This window comes from Muscardinus avellanarius (assembly GCF_963383645.1).
Source record: "Muscardinus avellanarius genome assembly, chromosome: 6".
In the NCBI taxonomy this organism is placed as follows: Eukaryota; Metazoa; Chordata; class Mammalia; order Rodentia; family Gliridae; genus Muscardinus; species Muscardinus avellanarius.
In genome coordinates this window covers 72,593,196-72,599,654 of record NC_137791.1, presented here as the reverse complement: position 1 = coordinate 72,599,654, position 6,459 = coordinate 72,593,196, and positions in this window count along the sequence as shown.

Genomic DNA, 6,459 nt, shown 5'->3' with positions numbered 1-6,459 from the left:
ATAGTCACATATACATACACACAAACACATACACACATATACACGTATACATTACATGCATGCATGCATGCACATGCACATACATGTGCACACACACACCATTCTTTATTCTATTACTTTGTTTTATTATCCTCATGTATTTCTGTGAAATTCTTTTTTGTTTGTTTGTCTCAGTTTATAGTCCATTTCTCTTGACGTATCAACTCCATGCAGGTGAAAATTTCAAAGGTCTTCTGTATGACTCCATCCCCAGTTTTTAGACTGGCGTGTGACTCATAATGGGCACTTGATGAATATTCATGAGCAAATGAAAGAAGAAACATCTGCTTCGGCCTCTCTGCATCTTACCATCTAACTCTAAATATTAAAAGAACATAAATATTCAAGTAGTTTCCAGCTACATCCCCCACACTTGGAAGAATATCTGGTTCACAGTGGATATTCAGTTTAAGTTGTTAGCCAAAATGATAAGACAGGAACCAGAAGGAAAAGGACTCAAAAGAAATAAAATCAAGAGCAAAACATGTCATGTTCAGCAGACCACATAGTCTTGTGTTTATTTTTTAGTCAATAGTTAGCAAGATTCACGTTTGCCTGGGTACTGTGGCAAAGATTAAGGATGAGCTGTGTGTTCAAGCTTAGTTCAGGAGAAGTGAGAAGCCAAAGCCTTCAGCACAGGGCAGTAGAGCTAGGAATCAGCTAGAGGAAGATGGAGCAGGTGGGAAGATTCTGAGAAAGAAGAGTCAGAGGAGAGGTTGGGCCAGTTCCTCCCCAGGTAGATGTTCTCCTGTTACCGCCAACTCCAAGAGAGCTGGATTTTATTTCACCAGATCACTCTTCAATGGTATAGGTGAATGGACCAGTGAGGAATCACGTCGTGAAGAAGGTAGTATTTCCTGGTGGGTGTTGAGGAGGATAAACCAGGTAAAGAAAAACAGCAAGTGAAGGGGTGTGGGAAAGAACCAGCTGGTATGGCCGGAGCATTGGAGATAAGAGGGAAAGAAGAGCGAGACACCAGAAAACTAGGATAATGGCAGATGAAGACCATACCCAAGTCTTGTCTCAAATTTTAAAATTCTATTTAATTGGTAATGAACAGCTATTTGATACTTGTCAGGAAAGTTTATAACAGGAATGGACTAAAATTTAGGAATATGAATCTAGAGGCAAGGTCTCTGTGTAATATGGTAGATGACTCTAGTGACCTGCAGTCAGATTCTAAGACAACTTCCCTCTTGAATGCAGGAGGAAGCTGTAGAAATAAAGGGATATCATAAAAGTGATTAGCTTATTTGACAAAGATGATTTCAGAAAAAGGAGGAGCTCACTGGTGAGCCTAACCTCAGCTAAGCACTTTCAAAGAATAGGGTCTCTTTCTGGAGAAAGAGACTTAAAGCACTATGCTAAACATGTAAGAAATTCTTTATTGCTGGCTTGAAGATGGAGAGCAACATGGGACAGACATAGCAGGTGGCTTCTATCAGCTGATAAGTGGCCCCAACTAACAGCCAGTAAGAAGATGAAACCTCAGTTCTATGACTGTAATGAACTGCTAAAATCAGAATGAGCTTGGATGAGGATATCTATCCAGTCTTTGGATAAGAACACCACTACTGGGCATGGTGGTGCATGCCTATAATCCAAGTACTTGGAGGGTGAAGCAGGATAATGATAATCTTAGGTTTTGAAGCTAGACTCATCATCTTAGCAAGACTCTCCACAACTTAGCAAGACCTATTCTAAGTAAAATGCAGAAGGAACTGGTAATATAAGTAGGAAGTAGAATACCCCTCAGTTCAATCTCCAGAACAACAAAATAAAAATAGAAACATTACCTAGCTAACAATTTGACCATGAGACCCTGAACAGAGAACTCAGTTGATCCCACCTGGACTTTTGACCTACAGAACAGAATGACAGGATAATAAATGACTGTCATTTCAAGCTTCCAAATCTGTAGTAATTTGTTATGCCCTAATAGAAATCAAATACAGTTTTAGTGGGGAGAGACCATAAGCCACTTAGGAGACTATAAAACTACTCTAGGTTAAAATGGATTAGCATCTCAATGGAAGAGGTTGCCATAAAAATAAAGAGGACAGATGGGAGAAATACCAAAGAGATAGCCTCTATGTGACAGCAATGAATTCCAGATGGTGGCCAGAGAGAAGGAGAAGCTGGATATGAGTCTAAGACTTGGAACCTAGATGGCTGAAAGGATAATGGTGCCATTCATAAACGTTTAGGGACCAAGAAAAAGATTGGGAAGTGGGAGTGCTCAGTTTCACTTTAGATGCACTGAATGGTATGATACCAGCAGGGAATCAATAAGTTTATAAAAATAATAAGAGGCTGAAATTTCATAGATAAGTTATGGTTAGGAATTTCACTTTAACATTTGTAATAACTAACTAAAAGTAAATAGCTACAATGAGTTAACTAAAAAAATAAGTGCAGAGAAAGATTTGGTAGGGAAGAAAATGGAAGGGGGTCCCAGAAGAAAAAGAAAGGTCTCTCCCACCTCTGCACAGATGCTATCCTTCCTCTGCCTGGAGCACCCTATCTAAAATACTCTAGGAAAATCACCTTCTAAACTTTTAAATCTCAGCCCAAGTGTCATCTCTTCCATGCCACATCTTCTGCTGTTTTTGGCAGACAAAATTACTCAACCAGACAAAATTATATTTTAAGATCTCTTGTATTAATTAATAAGATATTTCTATCTCCCTAGTAGACTAAGCTTTCAGAGGAAAGGACCGCACTATTTCATCTTTGAATTATCAATGCTAAATTAAGTGCCAAGTTCACAATACATATTAAATCTTTATTGAGTAAATGAACAAAGATGAGTAATAAAGAAGATAGAAAGGAACCAGAACATGCAACTAATACATGTGTATTCAGTAATAATTTTATGGGTTATTTTTAGATAATGAATTAAATAATGTTCAAGAATATTAATGAAGACATGCATAGCATACATAATGTACAGGATTTTATAGACAAAAGTAGAGTTCAACTCAACAGAATCCACTAAAACTTTAAATTTGTGACTGCTATTGTTTTCATCATATAAATGTCTTTCTTTAACTCCTCTTATATTTTAGGGATAAAATGAGGTGTGCAGTTCAGGAGTTGTCTGCAATAGTAACTCTAAGATAAAATAGAAAAACCCTCTTATTAAAAAAATTAAAACAATCATTAATTAATTAATCTGATGCAACAGAAAAATCAGATACAAGGCAGTTTTGCCATTAACCCCTTTAGCTCTGAAGCTACTCTTTCAATAACTTTATGGAGCTATGGATCCTTCATACATCAAAAAAAAAAATCTGATCCCTAGCCCGGCATGGTGGAACATGCTTATAATCCCCACACTTGGGAGGTGGAGACAGGAGGTTTGCACAGGTTCGAAGCCAGCCTTTCTGGCTTAAGAAACCCTGTTTTCAAATAAAATACAAAATAGGTCTGGGAGTATAGCCCAGAGGTAGAAAGGTTCCATCCCCAGTACCACCAAAAAAAAAAAAAAAAAAAAAATCCTTGACCAGAATTTTTATTTATTTATTTACTGATTTTTAAAGAGGCATCTAAGAATGTTTCAGCATTCAGAAACCATTTAATCCATCCAATCTGAGATCCTGTGGCCTCTGACAAAAGAAACACTATGCTACTGTCTTGAAGTATCTCAAAACTACACCTCTGGGTGTTCTGCCTCATCAGGGACTGTTTATTTTTTATTTAATTTGCTCTCAATTCTCCCAGAACACTTTTGGAAGGAAGGTCAGCAGTGGGTGCATTTGTTTGTCATGTTGCTGTTGGCTTTGTCTATTTCATACACTGGCTCGTCCTCTTGGGTGTATTAGTTGCAAATGAACTTTTCTCTATGTGTGTGATACTCAGGATTGAACACGGGAGCAATCTACCTCCAAGCTACACCTCTAGCCCTGTTTTACTTTTATTATTTTTGAAACAGGGTCTAAGTTGCTCAGAGTCTTTCTATTGCTGAGGCTGTCCTGGAAAACCTGAACTCCTTCTATCTCGGACTCGCAAGAACAGGGATTAGAGGTGTTTGCTACCATTCCTAACTGCAAATGAACCATTTTCACTTTAAGATTTGGCTCCTAAAATTGATCTCGTATGCTGGTTTCATACACAGCCTCTCTATTCCAGTCTTGGAGTTACAGCTGAGAGTCTCTGCTAGGGACTATTCTGCATATTTAACATCTCCTTGTGTTATTTTGCATATTCTAAATATAACAACTGGTCACTAAAATATAAAAGTAGATATAGTTTTAGATCTACTGGAAACAAAAACTGGCAGGCAATTCTGTTAGGCCTCAGCTAACTCTTCTTACGCATTTGCTGCATGCTAGGCACATGTGCTAATGAGAAAATAAAAGCACAGAGAAGGGAGAAAGTACAAACAGCTAGGAAGAGGTGATGGTCGGTAGGTGTTGACGGCACACAGTTGTCTCCAGCACCGTCAACACAGCTGGCTACAAATGAAGAATTATGTTGAGTACCAAGTGGTAACTATTGCAATAAAAATAAGCCCTGGAGTTAAAGGAAGAGAAGTCTCAAGGACACTTGCGAAAGGGAAGAGGATGAAATTCTAACAGTGTGGTCTGAGGCTGGGGGAAACACAGAACTAAATACTTGAAGGTCAGAGGTGACCACCTAAGCAGCAGGAGTGCAGAATTTTCTTCATTATTTGGCATTGTCTTCGGGCAGAGTAGAAAGACAAGACATGAGGCAGCTCACAGAACTGAAAGACAGCAGAGAGGGCAGTGAACACAACCAAAAATTCATAGGGAAAAATCAAAGAGGGAGCTAGTTTCCAGGACCTATTGAATTCTGCAATTAGGTCTTCATTATTAATCACAAAAGCTATTATGTTCTCTGTGCCAGGCTAAGATCACCCACATGATCCCACTGAATCCCCGTGGCCACTCTTGAAGCATGTGTTAGTATCTGCACAACAATTCCCTGGGTGGCTAAGGGCAAAATCCAAACCGCAGTAGGTTGAGCAGTGAATGAGTGGGGAGAATAGAGTCTGCATTTGGGATAAATTTAGGATGAAATGGGATTGAGCCCTTGGTAAAGGCCAGCCAATGTGTCAGTCACTTTAACACTGCTTGCTAATGCCATCCAAACAAAACTGCAGAAGGAATGCGTTGTTATTCACCATTAAAGAAGAAACAGATATTGGGAGGCTCAAAGTAACCCCAGAGCCTACCTTTTTTTTTTTGTTTTCAATAAAGCCCATGGCTCCACAGAGGGAACAGAGTTTTGCAAGGGACACTAAGGGTTTTACAACACCTGGCTAGGGTTACAGGTAAGAACATGTACACTTGCTATGCATGAAACTTCAGTTTAAATGCTAGTTTCATCATTAATGGTTTATTATCAAGGATCTGATTCTAAAAGGCAGACTCCCTGAGCTTGCAGCTCAGCCAAGCCACCTGCTGTGTATCATTGTACCTCCCTTTTTTAATCTATAAAATGGGCATTGTCATGAACATTCTTTAAAAATAATATATGTGCAACGCAGAGAACAGGTGCTAGGGCATGATCCCTGTGAGATAAAATGTGAGCTCCTCGTTTAATCTCTACTTTAGAGCCCAGAAAACGGAGAATTGGCGAGGATATCAGAGCAACAGACCCACAAGCCTGCTCTGCAGTCAGACACCAGTGTATCATCCTGCTGGGAAACTTCTGGAAGGCTGTAGGGGGCAGGGGTGTACTTGTGGTGAATGAGTTGGTTTGTCTGTTTGCTTGCTTATCACTTTCCTCCTTGGAGGGAGAAGATGCCAGAGAAGGACGCTATGAAGACAGGTACCTCCCAGGATGACAGTGGTGAGGCGAAGGCACAGGTGCCAGGATGCACAGCCTGGGTCACAAGAGGCGCAGGAGAGGACTGGAGGGTGGTGTTCACATTGAGGGTTTTCTTTGGAATCAGAAGAGAAAGGGTTCAGGAAGAAACTTCTATTTCCCTTTGCCCCCTTGCTAGCCGGGATGTAGCCAAGGTTCTTGAAGGGATATTTTTTAAGTCCCTCCTACTCTTTCTTCCGTCCTGGATGCTCTCTGGATGCTCCCCTTTCCCCCTCCTCTCCCCAGCCACCCCCGCCCCTACTTCCTCTTCTCTCCCTCCCCCTGCTGGTTCGCTGGTTACTTCTCTCCTCGCTTCTCTCCAGGCTACAGCCAGGTTCGAGCTGCCTACGAGGGCTAGCGAGAGGACGAAATGGGCAGCGGACTCTACAAATCGGCCTGAACAAGGATACTCATATTTCTCTCTCTCTCTCTCTCTCTCTCTCTCTCTCTCTCTCTCTCTCTCTCTCTCTCTCTCTCTCTCTCTCTCTCTCTCTCTCTCTCTCTCTCTCAAAACTCGGACTGGCCACGGCTCCTCCAGTCGCTGGAAACAGACCAGCGAGCGTCCTCGGCCCCGCTGCGCGCCCCTGG